We start from the raw sequence: 15,216 nt of genomic DNA, 5'->3' as shown, positions 1-15,216 counted from the left end.
GCAGACACACAAGTGCATAGATGAACAAATAGAGGGGCGTTTATTAAATAAGGATAATGGGCTCAAGGATCAGCAAGCATCCACAAACAATAGCACAAACAAGCTGATCAGGAGATGGTTTGGGAAAGATTGCCATACAAGCAATCATCATCATATAAATATAAACATCCATCAAAACATAACATTGCATGCTAACATTTCTTAAGCATAAACATGAAAATAACCTAGTTTATGTAGGATTTGAAACAGACACATAAGCACACATTTTAGATAGCACTAATGAAAAGTGAACACTCACAAAGACATTACAAGATAAGCATAGGCAGCAAGGAAGTGGCATATTAGCATGATGATGCTTACATAATGTGAAAAGACAAAAAATTAGGTGCACAAACACATGAGCACACCAGCAGTAAAGGAACAGGAATATGTTTATTCATGCACAGACTCCAACATGGGCTAGAGTGAAGTAAGAGACTCTTATAACCACATACACAAACATTAAAGGGAAACCAAACACACCAAGCAGTAGATCAAATAAATTAAGGGACACACGTACAAAAACTTATTCCTAAATATACAGATCCTACAAACTAAAATATGAAGCAATGTCCTGACTGTGATGTCATTTATATTCATGATTTGCCAAGCAATTGGTCACCAATACAAAAGATGAGAATCACATTTGAAGTTTTATTCAGTGATGGCCACAATTTTCAACTAAAGTGCTGTCACAGCCTACATTTAAAATATGATGAAAAAATTAAAATCATCATTCGTAATAAGCATTCCTCAAATAATAATATCCTTAAATAATAGATGAAAAGAAAAATAATTTAAAACGTTCTGACATGGACAATGAAGAAAGAACATGTGCAGTTAGTATTTGTAATTTCTTGCTGAGAGTCGATAACGCACTAATAGATACAGATAAGAGTCACACTTGAGAAATCCCTGACTGCTTTATGAAGATGTAATGGTCTCCAATTACATGACTTGGATGCAGATAGATCGATCTGGATCAATAAACAATCTAAATGCGTTCTCTAGGCTTTATATTAATAGATTCAATAGATCGCACTTGGATTGAAGACTATGAGGATGATAACAGCAACATCTGGACAACTGCTTCCACGTTCATCACCTTGTTCTTCCTGAGTATTTTCTACAGCGCTGCCGTCACTCTGGTGAAGGTGAGGATAATCACATCTTTCTCACACCAAGCAGCCCAATATGTTTTGTGAAATCTCTAAGTGTGCCATTGAATAAACATTATATCAGAAAGTCCCTGATCATAAATATCTGTGTCATTGTTTTCTCTCTCTTTTCCAGGTTAAGTGAATGAGTTGTGGACCCCTTTGATTTTCCTGATCTGCTTATCAAGGTCTCTGAATTCCCAATCTCCAATCTGTCCTGTTGCTGACTCTAACAGTGAGATGACTTCAGTTTATCAGCGTGTAACTGAGACATTTATTGATGGATTTTCATTTTGACTTTGATATCTTTGAGATGGTTGTGGTTGGAAGAATTTGTAGCTTCCCAGTTGTTTGAAGCCCGTTTGTTTTGTTTTTATTTGTTCCTTACTCAGAATGTTGCCTACCCTTTCTGATGAGCCTTTGTATTGCCTTTCTTGTGACTGTTACTGATGTACAGAAAATTCCCACCTCACAGCGAATGTGTTCTCATCTCAATGTGGCATCCAGCCATTGTATTCACTTCTGTTAGCTTTTACATCAACCTTTTGGATAAAGATGCTTTCTGAAATGGATAATAAATCTCGAATGAATATGCACTAACCTTGAGTTTGCTTAATTCTTTCTTCAAGGCCAGTCAGTAATAATACACTTTCCCACATCCTACTCCTTTCCCAGCCAAATACTTTCACTTGTTCTGTTTGGTTGTGTTTCATCCAGTCATTTACTTTAATGCTGCGCTACCATGCAGCCCACTAAGGTAAATATATCTTTCACACGATATGCCTGATGGAACACTCCAGAGGCAGAATGATTAGAGAACATTTCCCTTATGCACCAAGGGTCACGGCCTCGGGTCACCTCATGATAATTTTATAGGCTCCACCAGAAGCCGAAAAAAGGCAGACAACGGAGTTTGAAAGTTTACTCTACACTGTCTACACTAAAAGTACTCCCAATGTCAGGGCAGAAATCGCCACCTAAAGCGCCCAACGAAACATTCATCAGCCAAAAATGTTAAAGTTAAGTCAGGTATTCAGACAACAACACGTGCACAATCCAAGGGCGGAATCTCAGAACTGGAGTTTTTCTCACACATAAATCTCATGGAACACAAGTTTTGGGATCTACTTGATGTACCACACCTGTCAAATCCCAGGGAATGAGACTGAGATCTGTCTGATACAGGGATATTACTGAACAGCAACCCTCAAAAATAATAAATCAGAGGGCGCTGTGACCAGGCAAGGCACAGCTCATGAGTACTTGAAATATTCAGCCATTGAGATCCATATGACGCAAGACGGAATCGAGAACCAATCATAGCACAGAGTCTGGAAACTATCAGCAGAGGAGAACAGTTCCAATTTCTCAGAGCTGGTGAGGTGTATCATCCCGGGAATAGTGTTGTGAATCAGTCACGCACCCAATCTCATAACTTTGCATTTTTTTTCAAAAACGTGGCACCTGAAACTAGATGCAACATTCCAGGTGAGACAAGAGACTGTTTTATTTCAGTTTAACATAATTGCTGTGTGTTTGTTCTCTACAGCGTAGGGTGATGAAGTAGGGTTTATTTGCTCTTCTGTCCATGTGTCATGGTACATTCCCTGATTTGTGCACATACACACGGGGGATCCTCTGCTCCTGCACCCCTTTGGGTTTACCCCCTTACTATTGTATGTTCCCCTGAGTTCATCACAAAACAAAGAAGCACGTCACACCTCCCTGAGACTGAGATCTATCTGACACACCGATATTAATGAATAACAATCCTCAACAATTATAAATCACAGGTTGATTTCGATCAGGGAAGGCAGAGATGAGAAGTTCTGGAAACCCTGCTGCTTTCCATATCCTTTCCCACAAGCCGTCTGTCAAGCTTTGAAGCTCTTAGCTGTTCTTCCAATATCCTAACATTTTATTTTAAATTGCTATTAATATTTTTCTGTAATTTTGCATTATAGACCAAAGCACAGGTTGAACCAACAAAGACTCCAAACACTGAATGGAGTTCGTTTTTTAAAATTCTTGTTTCTATCCAGAATTTTCCTTCCACACAATGTAACCTTTTATTTCCCATCACCCAAGTCACCCATATTATTTTTATTTTCAGCTACTAACCATCACCAGTAAGTTGAATAATTTATGTTCAAAGCCCCTCCCATCATCAAAGGTACGGCAGAAGTAGGAAGAGCTAGAAGGAGATTGGAGTCAAATTTTCTTGTGGTGAAACATTACTCCTGTTCTAACACAAGGGATTTCTGAGGGATGGTCCAGTGAAGCTATGTGGATGGAACTCAGAAATAAGAAAAGCATGATTACTTTGATGCGATTGTAATAGTCCCCCCAGTAGTCAGAGTGAAATTGAGTAGCAAATATGTCGAAAGATCTTATTTATACGTGAGAATAATAGGATTGTAATAATAGCAAATTTCAACCTTCCAAACATAAAGTGGGACAGCCATGGTCTTAAGAGCTTGGATGGTGAGGAATTTGGTAAGTGCTAAAGTCAATTTTCTTCATTAATATGCAGATGTAACTATCACAGAAGGAGCAAACCTGACCTACTCTTGTGATATAAGGCAGGGCAAGTGACTGAATGGTTAGTAGGGGAGCTTTTTGGGGCCGGGGTCATAATTCGATTAGGTGTAAAATATTTATGGAAAGGATTGGCATTATATATAAGTTAAAGTTCTTAATTGGACGAGGGCAAATTTTGATAGGATGAGTCAAAAACTTTCAAGAGTTGATTGGAGTCGACTGTTTGCAGCTCAAGCGACGGCCGGCAAGAGTGAGGCTTTCAGAAGTGAGATAACGAGAGTTCGGAGGCGTGATGTTCCTGTGAGTGTGAAGATAAGGCTGGTAAGAGGAGGGAACACTGGAGGAATAAAGATATTGAGGCTCTGGTTCAGATTAAGAATGAATCGTATATTAGATATAGAGAAATGAGATCAAGTGAAATCCGAAGAGTACAAGGGGTGCAGGGACATTGTAAAGAGGGAAATGAGGAAGGCAAGAAAGGAAAATGAGATAACCTTGCGAGATAATGTAAAAGATAATCCAAAGAACATAGAACATAGAACATAGAAGAATACAGCGCAGTACAGGCCCTTTGGCCCTCGATTTTGCGCCGATCCAAGCCCACCTAACCTATACTAACCCACTATCCTCCATATACCTATCCAATGCCCGCTTAAATGCCCATAAAGAGGGAGAGTCCACCACTGCTACTGGCAGGGCATTCCATGAACTTACGACTCGCTGAGTGAAGAACCTACCCCTAACTTCAGTCCTATATCTACCCCCCCTTAATTTAAAGCTATGCCCCCTTGTAATACCCGACTCCATACGCGGGACAAGGTTCACACTGTCAACCCTATCTAACCCCCTAATCATCTTGTACACCTCAATCAAGTCACCCCTAAACCTTCTTTTCTCTAATGAAAACAGCCCCAAGTGTCTCAGTCTTTCCTCATACGATCTTCCTTCCATACCAGGCAACATCCTGGTAAACCTCCTCTGCACCCGTTCCAGTGCCTCCACATCCTTCCTATAGTATGGCGACCAAAACTGCACACAATATTCCAGATGCGGCCGCACCAGAGTCTTATACAACTGCATCATGACCTCAGGACTCCGGAACTCAATTCCTCTACCAATAAAAGCCAGTACGCCATATGCCTTCCTCACCGCACTATTTACCTGGGTGGCAACTTTCAGAGATCTGTGTACATGGACACCAAGATCCCTCTGCTCATCCACACTACCAAGTATCCGACCATTAGCCCAGTACCCCATCTTTTTGTTATTCTTCCCAAAGTGAATCACCTCACACTTAGCTACATTGAATTCCATTTGCCACCTTTCTGCCCAGCTCTGCAGCTTCTCTATATCCTGCTGTAACCTGCCACATCCTTCCTCACTGTCAACAACTCCTCCGACTTTCGTATCATCCGCAACCTTCTAACCCCTCTTCCAGGTCATTTATAAAAATGACAAACAGCAATGGTCCCAAAACAGATCCTTGCGGAACACCGCTAGTGACGGCACTCCATGAAGAAACTTTGCCATCAACTACTACCCTCTGTCTTCTTCCATCCAGCCAATTCCTAATCCAAACCTCCAACTCACCCTCAATGCCATATCTCCGTATTTTCTGCAGTAGCCTACCAAGAGATTCGACTTGTACATTAAGAGCAAAGGGGTAGGTCATAGAGTCATAGAGATGTACAACTTGGAAACAGATCTTTCAGTCTCACTTGCCCATGCTGACCAGATATCCTAAACTAATCTAGTCCCATTTGCCAGTACTTGGCCCATATCCTTCTAAACTCTCCTATTCGTCTACACACTCAGATGCCTTTTAAATGTTGAAATTGCACCAGCCTCCACTGCTTCCTGTGGCAGTTCATTCCATACACACCATCCCCTGCATGAAAAAGTTACTCCTTAGGTACTTTCAACTTTTTCCCCTCTCACTCTAAACCTATACTCACGAGTATAGGTTTAGATGAGACTCCACCCACCCCAGGGAAAAAAGCCTTGTCTATTAACTGTATCCATGCCTCTGATGATTTTATAAACCTTTATAAAGTCACCCCTCAGCCTCCAACTCTCCAGGGAAATCAGCCCCAGCTCATTCAGCCTCTCCCTATATAACTCTACATGGCTGTGAATATGTATAAGCCAAGAGAGATGGTTTCATAAATCATGTTACATTTTATATAAACGCTGTTTTTTTTATTATCATTTCGTTTAAAATGGAGGATGGGTGCCTTTTCAATTTCATACCAGTAGCACAGAAAGACCTGGGGAAATAAACTGCAACAAAAAAGAAATGGACAAAAAAGTTAATTTCACCATATCATTGGTGTAAAAAATAATTCCCTGTTTTGACCTTGAAGTTAATAGAGTCTATTAATTAGTCCTGTGTGTGTAATAATTTTCATCTATCTGTCATTCTACATTTAGGTGTTATAGTTACCGTGTGGATTATTGCACCTCTCTAAAAATTCAACACAAAATAAAGTAAAACTGCAAATTAATATTGTATGTACTTACGAGAAAAATAATTAGCAATTCAATGACACCAAATTGGAAAGGAATGTTGAAATGTAGCCAATTCTGAGGACTACAAGAAGTTGCAAGAGATCATTAATTAATTTACGGTATGTTCAAATAATTAGCAAATGAAGATCCACACAGATAAACGTAAGGTGTTACATCTTGGTAGGAGTAATGTGCAGGTCATTTATTCAAAGATGCACGTCTAAGTGAGGGAGACAAACAAACGGATTTCAGACAATTACATCAGTCACTAACAATTTCACCACAGGTTCCAAAGGCCATAAAAATGCAAACAAGGCTCTAAGCTTTATCTCTAAAGGGATAGATTTGAAAGTAGGGTCACTTTAGAAATTTGGTTGACTATAATTAAGAGTATTGCCTGCAGTTCGAGTTGGCATATTATAGAATGTATGAGAGAGAGTGAAGAGAAGATTTATAAGAATGCTACACAAGTTTCTGGCTGTGTATATCAAGGAAGAATTGTTGCGCTGTTCACTTCTCTCTTGAAAAGAAGGATGACAGTAGTAAAATTATGAAAGGTTTTGAAAAGAGAAGGTACAGAGAAAACATTTCACTACGGGGTAGAACGTAACTAGAGACTGTCAATATAAGACAGTACCTCAAGAAATCCAAAAGGGAATTCAGAAGAAACCTCTTCACTGAAAGAATGATGAGAACGGGGAATATGTGACCAGTCGGAATAGTAGAAATCAATTGTTTAGATGTATTTCAAGGCGAGCACTTGGAAGGGATGGGAATAGAGAATTACAATGGGCGATTTAGATGAGGAAAGATGAGAAACACCTTGAGTGGAACATAAGCGCTGGCATGAACTGATTGTGCCAAATGGTCTGTTTTTCCTCTGTACTCCTATGTAGAAAATCACCATTGTATGAAACAAAAAGTGTATTAAGAACATCGAGAAGAATTATAAAGTTTCTCACAAAAAAGTCTCAAGAATTCAGCACTGAATGTAAATGATTTTATCACATGGTCACACTTCACTATTTGCTTGATAGTACTGAAACAGCAGCAATCACAGTACTCTTACTAGGAGTAGGAGTAACCCAGTGTCCATGCACCAATTGGGGGATCTTAATGACTTATTAATGGTCTCAGTAGGACCTGCTAACCTGGTCCTGGGAATGTTGTGAACACTCTAGCCCTCACGGCTTGTTTCACTCACTTACTCTGATTTCCAGTTCCCGTAATGATCGCCACCATGGACAGGAGACTGTTCCAGTTTGCAGATGGGATGCCCTGTTATGAGCCATAAGGTATTTCATTAGGAGGGACATCCTGCAAGCATGTCTCCAGGATGCAGCAGGAGGTATCCCACACAATGGAGGACCCACCTACTGCTAACAAACTGCCAGCATTGGCGGGAACAGACTCTACATTGACCACCTGAGTGGCCATCCTTTCCCTAATTTGGGATCAATAAAATACTACGGAGGTGGAAATATGAGAGCCACTGAAACTCCTTCCTTCCCTTATTATTATCCACCTAATGACCTGCAGCCTGTCCCTAGAGGGCTGATAAAACCCAGTCCCATTCCAATATTCAAGAACATGAAGAGCTGGCAAACTGGTCAAAATTGATAAAGCTTAACACAAACAGTCTTGTCCTGAGTGTTAAATTCTAAAGTGTAACTTGAGATGAGTTAAATAAAAATGGCAGAAGTACCGAAACAACCACTTTCATCCATCAGAAACAAATTTCTATGAATGGGAACGGGTGGTCCGCTATTTGGAATGGAGCAGTGCATTTGAAAAGTTAATGTGGAGCAGCAATGTTATATGATGGATGTGTTCACAGTTTGAAGCTGTTTGCTGATTCAGTTTTGCTTAAGCTTTGGCAGTTACATTCCAATTAGAATCAATTAAATCTGCCAAAGTGGACATTAAATACTCACATTTATGAGATGCTTTAACATAGAACATAGAAAAGTACAGCACAGAACAGGCCCTTTGGCCCACGATGGTGTGCCAAGGTTTAATCCTAATGTAAAATATAATAACAACCTACACACCCCTCAACTCACTGCTAAACATGTGCATGTCCAGCAGTCGCTTATAAGTCCCCAATGACTCTGCTTCCACCACCACCACCACTGGCAATGCATTCCATGCATTCACAACTCTCTACCTCTGACGTCTCCTCTATACCTTTCTACTAATATCTTAAAAATATAACCCCTTGTACCAGTCAATCCTGCCCTGGGGAAAAGTGTCTAGCCATTGACTTTATCTATTCCTCTCATTATCTTGTATACCTCAATCAGGTCTCCTCTTTTCCTCCTTCTCTCCAGAGAGAAACGTCTGAGCTTATTCCAACTTTCTTCATAAGGCAAGCCCTCCAGTCCAGACAGCATTCTGGTAAACCTTCTTTGAATGCTCTCCAAAGCCTCTACATCTTTCTTACAGTAGGGCGACCAGAACTGGACACAATATTCCAAGTGTGGTCTCACCAGGGACATGTAGAGCTGTCGCAAAACCTCGCGGCTCTCAAACTCGATCCCCCTGTTAATGAAAGCCAAAACACCAAATGCTTTCTTAACAACCCTATCCATTTGTGTGGCAATTTTGAGGGATCTATGTACTGCACACCCAGATCCCTCTGTTCCTCCACACTGCCAAGAATCCTGTTTTTAACCCTATAATTATTCGAGTTCGACCTTCCAAACTAGAAAAGGATGCACCAAATGCCAAACAGGGGAAGTTTATTGGCATGTATCAGAAGAGTTAGGACCAAGACCAAAAACATGAAACCGGCTTTTAAGCAGGCTTTCAAAGAGAGAATGAGTACCAGAGGTCATCTGAGGAAGTTTATCAGTAAAGTACAGCTAATTAAGGGGGCTTGGCCATACTCATGGACAAAAATATATAAAGCAATCAGAGAACCAAAGAACAGAGTGTGTATATAAGGGGTACAAGAGACAGCGTGGATCAAGGCTTTGAAGAATTTAGAGATACACATAAGTTTAAACTCAATACATTAGATGATAATGAGCCAGTTAAGATCTCAGTCCTTTCTCTATAAGCACAAGTTGAAATTTACCAGTCTTGTCCAGGCCAGCAATAAATGGGATTTTTATTTGCACTGTGCACATCTCCTGATTTCACAAGATATCTTAGTTTTGTAAATGCAATAGAATGCATTTTGCACCGTTTCAGCAATTCATTAAATAGAAATTGACCAAAGTAAACAACTTTCCAAAGCTGTCTTTCAACAGCCAGACTGATACAATATTCAAAGAGGATCTTCATGAACAAAGTGGGCTTGTCAGGGGGTTAAATCATTTCAAATTCGAAAACTAGATTCCATTTTAATCATATCAGCTGGATATTGGATAATCCATTAACAAACGTTTCCCAAATTCAAACGATTGTTTGCAAATACAGAAATATTTTGACATAAAGGGAAACAACATTTTATACTGAAAAAGAAAAGAGTTCTGATGCTTTGGAAAGTGCACAATGATTGATCGAGATGTTCCCAATGGAAAAATGGCCTGGTCAGATGGTGATGGGCAGTTGACAACTGAACTTTGTTATGTTTTCAATTGGCAGGTTGCCTAAGTGGTCAAGGTATTGTCATGCAAATGAGGCAGAGAATGGCCATCACCAATTTAGCCGAATCACAACAAGCATTGGCAGTTAACTGCCAACCATCACCTGGTCCACTCTCCATGCTTTTACCAAACAGCACTCATTACCCAGACAGATTAAATGCTTTCTCCCTTTCCATTGGAATTCTTGAGAGTGTCCTGATAAGTACAATATTAAAGACTTAAATAAAAAAACTTTATTTTCATCAATACTCAAATTTCCATGTTGTACCAGCTGGCAGAGGTGAAACTTAACTATAATGTATCAGGCCTACAATGAACTGGTAAAGTTCTGCACTGGTGTCAGAGGAAAACCAGCAACAATGTCCTTGTGGAGACATTACTTTGCCTTTGATCCTATACAACAACAATTTCAAAGCCATTGAGGAACAAAAATAAATAGAAACAAACCACATGCACATACACACAGCATACTATTATTTAAAGTAATAGAGAGAAATTCTGCACTAATAGAAAACCTAATTGTCATTCTGAATACTGAATGTGGCACCAAAAGCACCTTTGTGATAATGACAGTTTGAAAATCTAGCCCATATTGGTTTGCAGCAGTTGAAGAATTAGTCATTCTATTATGAACCCTGGCTAGTTCCGACACCAGTATTTGACCAGAGATTCAGATTGTTTTTAAAGGCAGATATCAATATGAAGTTGCACAGTGGCAGGAGCACGGCTATCCTATGGACAGCACTAAAGAGATCTCACACACATTGGCCCTTTAATAAAGAAATGGGGTAAACCTCAGAGATAGGGAAATGTAAATAAAGGAATCACTATCAAGATTTCATACAATTTGATAGTAACTGATACCTGATCACCAAATTCAGCTGCCACTTGAAAGGATGAAAGAAGCCCCATAAGGAGAACTCCAAATTTCACTTGATTTTGTGTCACATTATCGCAAGAGAGCTTTGTAGTTGTCTTCTAGCAGACATCATATTTTTCCACAAACCACAGAGATCAGACACGAATAGTGCAGAACCACATCATAATTCACCTTGAGAAACTGTGTCAATGGGTGTTTGGGATGGCAGTGCCTCTGTATTCTGAGCTTCGGCCTCAACCTCTCGCTGATTCCTAGTTTTCTCGATAAGTTGCAGTTCCAGTCAGTTTCTATTTCATCATTATCCCAGATTATAGAGGTTTCAATATCAGTGAGTTCACCAGTATAGCGCATTGGGTAAATCAGCAGTGGCTCCACTGAAAAGGCTTTTAAATCTTGAGGTTCATAGAACAGCACATAGTTATCCATGTTAAAAGATGTAATAACAATTAACAACATTATATTTGATCTGCTATATTTCCCATTACTGATTGCAATGAATCTACCTCATGGGATACAGAAACTCACCAATGTGAGTAAAAACCTCTTAAACTTTGGGCAAATCCCAGTCTATTGACTTAAGAGAATAAACTCCATACAATAATGCAACAAAGAAAAGCAGATTGAAGTCAAATGATGCACAGGTTTGATAGAGAGCAAAACCCTCTCTAACCTAGCAGAGTAGAAAAGTTGCGCATTTATATAACATCTTAATGCCACCTCAGAGTATCCTAAACATCTCTTTGCAGATCTCTGACACAAGTGCAGAACCCCTGGGGCCACTGTCAACTACATACTATCAAACCCAGGGAATCATAGACGGAAATATCAGCATGTGCCCATGTAACAGTTTAAAATGTGTTTAATACCTCTGTTCGAGTAACTAACAAAATTTTTTCGAGGTATGAACAGTAAATGAAAATATGTCACTTGGCGCTTCGAGCCTGTTCCACCATTCAATAAGATCCTGACTGACCCGATATTAACAAGCTTATAAAACATTCCGCTGACAATATCCCACTTTAGCTTCTCTCATTCTATCATTTTAGTATATTCCACTACATATCTATTCTAATCTGAAGAATAATTTTCCTGCTGTTAGTCACTGTTCCACACTGTACTCCTTTCCTCATTCTCGAATTTAAAGAGCTTGCAATGCTTTTCCTCAGCCTATACTTTAGACAAGATAAAATAGATTGCAACAGACTCCACTGTTTGCTTGTACTTGACACAATGAGAACTATTGAAATATTTCAATACACTCCTTTGGTGACAAATATGATTTGTTTTAATCCTTTAAAACTGGTTCAGTTCGTTTTATATTTGCATTGAATGGTATTTCAGTTTGATCCAGATGTTAGTATAAAGTAAAATGTTACAGCACTGAGCTTTGTCTCATTCTCCTTTGGTAGAAGTTGGAAAGGAGTGCTTTCTTACAACAGAGGGTCAAGAGAGTGAAAAATGAACGGCCATTTCAGTAATAACACATGCAGGTTCTGACAAAGTTAATATTCAATCAGAAATGTTCTACACAACAACCGAAGTACTTTTGATCATGTAGTCACATGTCAGAAATGTGATATCTAATTTGTGTACCGTGAGAAAAGCAGGAAGGAGATGATGACCAGATCATCTGCTCATCGGGATTGAGCGATAAATATTGGCCGGGACACCAGATATCATCTCACTTTAATTCAAAATAATAAGGGTCCCTTTAGAGGGCAGAGTTGCTTTGGTTTAATGCCTCAGACACGTCTGATGTGCAGGATTATCTCAGGATTGCACTTCAGTGGCAGTATCAATTAGTGTATTCTAACCCCGAGGGTAAATCTTGAACCCTCCGACTCAGCGATCAGCATTATACTCAGTGGCACCTGAGCAACACACAATGCTCTGACAAGTGGCTTATTATTTACATCCCCAGGGATTAATGAAGCAATTAAGGGCAATTGCATCAATTCTGTATGAGATGCACAACAGACCTCTGATGATAGAATGATCCTCACCCTACCCTTTGTCAGTAGGCTTAAGGTCCTAAATTAGATTTAGTAGACTTGGATTCCTGTCTCACCTACTCCAGAGGTGTGTCATACATCGCTGAACATTTTAATTTTTAAAAAAGGAAAATGGGCTGTTGTCATTTGGAAAGTGCAAGATGTGTAATTAGGAATCAGCACTTTGGGTCACCTTTGCTGATTCCCTGTGGGTTCTACGGGAATCAGTAATTTCTATCAGTGTCTACCGTTAAAGCTACAAAATGTTCTCTAATATCTCTCCTCAGTAGGTCATTCTTCCCTTTTGAATATGGGCAGTGAGCACTCAGTCCTATCTCTTTTTTAGCAACAAATGGCTACCTTGCTTCCAGCCTGCTATCAGCAAGAGGTTAACTTGCACTGTCAAAGTGTGGAAATACAGAGAACAACCCTCCCCATACATGACCCAGGCGAAGATCACAAAATGCAGCACAAGCCAGTGTTTCTGTCCAGAATTAGATAACCAGGAAGGATGTTCTCCATGGCTGGGGGGTCCCGAACCAGGGCTCACGGTCTAAGGAGACTGGCTCGGGCATTTTGGACTGAGATTAGGAAATTTTTCTTCACCCTGACAGTGGTGACACTTTAGAATTCAGTGTCATAGAAATTGATTGAGTCCAAAACATAATAGATTTTTTTTTCGGACGAAAGGGATCAAAGAATGATAGAACAGAGTACTGAATTGGATAATCAGCCATCATCATTTTCAACAGCAGCGCATGCTTAAGGGGCTGAATGACTTACTACTCCACCTATTTCTGTGACCATTCTGTGGCTTGAAGAGATGTATTTTGTTCAAAAGCTAATCAAGATGATTGTGAATTAGACATTCCTCAAATTAAATTGAACAATGAGGAAGTTCTGGAAAACTGGGATAAACTGCTGAGTTACTTCCAGATGAAAATCGAAATGACCTGAAAGAGTTGGTATAATCACATGGGGAGATATGTGGGAATAACCTGGGAATTGCTAATCTCACTACACATAATATTGATTGAGGAAATGCTGTCCAATCAAGCAACATCCTGCGGACTTAAACTTTGAAGATTGGCACAGGTTCAGAAAGAGACTGAACACATGCTGAAGCATAACATGGTCGTACATTGGATCAAACTTACTTTTTGACTGTCACTGTCTTTTCTCGTGAACTTAAATTGTCAACTTCCTCAGACTTTGGACAGAGTTTGGACTCCATGTTTGTTTCTCAGCTTCAACTGAACGTAAGGACAAATTAAGACACTTCAAGCAAGCAATTTCAACTACAATTAAAGCGGCAGCTTGATATAGCACTTGGGGCAAATGGGATCGAATGATATGGGAAGAAAGCATGATTAGGCTATTGAGTTGGACAATCAGCCATGATCGTGATGAATGGCAGAGCAAGTTCGAAAGATTGCATGGCCTCCTCCTGCTCCCAGTTTCTACGTTTCTAAACCGGCTTAAATATCCAAGAAAACTGAAGATTCAAAATTATAAGCCGTCATCAGATGATTTCGGTAAACAGGTTACACATTAGATTTTCTAGTCAGCATATAAAGTTAATCCATATGATCTCCCAGTATTGTTGCTTGAGGCTGAGATTACAGTTCATTAGAAGCTTTCCCACCACTAAGATGAATCTGGTTGCTGGATTTATCCAGACAATTTTGAACAAAAATATTTTAAATGTTGTGATTCTCCAGTCTCTGATTCCATGCCTGTATTTGAACAGGATTAGGTTGTTGTGGATATTACCACTGCAGCTTCAATGCTCCTCTTCTCTGTATCCCCAGGTGTCTCCAATTCAGTTGTTGTCAGTTACCAACACTCAATGACAATCAGCCTTTCTAAATGAAGCAGAAACAGCTGGAGATGCTCAAGTGTCACAGGACTCAAAAACATTAACGCTGCTTTCCCGCCACAGATGCTGCCAAACCTGCTGAGATTCTCCATCAGTTTCATTTTTGTTTCAGCTTTCCAGCTTCTGCAATTTTGATTTATTTTAGCCTTACTAAAATTCTGTCAAACTTCATCTCATCCAAGTCTCAACTACTTTTTTTCACCATGAACTGGGCATGAACTTCCTCTTCATAATACCACAGCCAGGCCCCTGCACCTGTGAATTTTAAACAGGGGATTCATGATCATTGGCCCCACTCATTCTTTTGCCACCCTTTCACTGTTTGTGACTAATGATGACTTTTGGATTCCCTTTTAATGTTAGCTGTCAGTCTCCCTTAATCTTTATTTCCCCTCTGAACTGTCTATGTTTAGTATGGTTCTCACTGGGGTTAACAATAATCCATATTCTTTGCAACATCATGCAGGGAATTAGAGTATTGTTTTTGCCACCATTTCCTGCTTGTGGAAATGTTAAGCTGTACTGTACAGCTGAAGCTGAACATTGCCCAGATTTGTGCTCAAATGTCCTTGCTCAAATGCCCTCTTGGCCCATTGAATTCAGCCCTCCTCCAGCTCAGAACTTTTCT

Source organism: Chiloscyllium plagiosum, unplaced genomic scaffold (assembly GCF_037043375.1).
Source record: "Chiloscyllium plagiosum isolate Xiang-an unplaced genomic scaffold, Cpla_swu_hap1 HiC_scaffold_45, whole genome shotgun sequence".
Lineage (NCBI taxonomy): Eukaryota > Metazoa > Chordata > Chondrichthyes > Orectolobiformes > Hemiscylliidae > Chiloscyllium > Chiloscyllium plagiosum.
Note: the sequence above shows the minus strand (reverse complement) of the source record.